Source organism: Capsella rubella, unplaced genomic scaffold, assembly GCF_000375325.1.
Source record: "Capsella rubella cultivar Monte Gargano unplaced genomic scaffold, Caprub1_0 scaffold_8, whole genome shotgun sequence".
In the NCBI taxonomy this organism is placed as follows: domain Eukaryota; kingdom Viridiplantae; phylum Streptophyta; class Magnoliopsida; order Brassicales; family Brassicaceae; genus Capsella; species Capsella rubella.
The window spans coordinates 1,593,560-1,593,879 of record NW_006238916.1 but is presented as its reverse complement, the minus strand read 5'-3'; positions in this window follow the sequence as shown (position 1 = coordinate 1,593,879).

The following is a 320-nucleotide window of genomic DNA, read 5'->3' as shown; positions in this document are numbered from 1 at the left end:
AATCCCTAGACAATGAACTTCTAATACTAGTCAATCCAATCTCTTGGCAGAAACTATCAAGTTTACAACACTTCCTAATCTCAATTCTCATTGATGAAACATGCAGTAAACAGGCATAAAGAAACAGCTCATTAATGTCAATAAACATCTTAGACAACCAATCTCTTGGGCTAAGCATGTAAATCTCTGGCACTAGTTAGTTCAGACATTTCATCATATACCTTTCGGGTATGAAATGTCTATGACCTAGTTCCAATTGATCAGAGAAGAACTAGCTAATAAAACTCTAGTCCAGAAGGGAAACAAAACGAATCTAACAT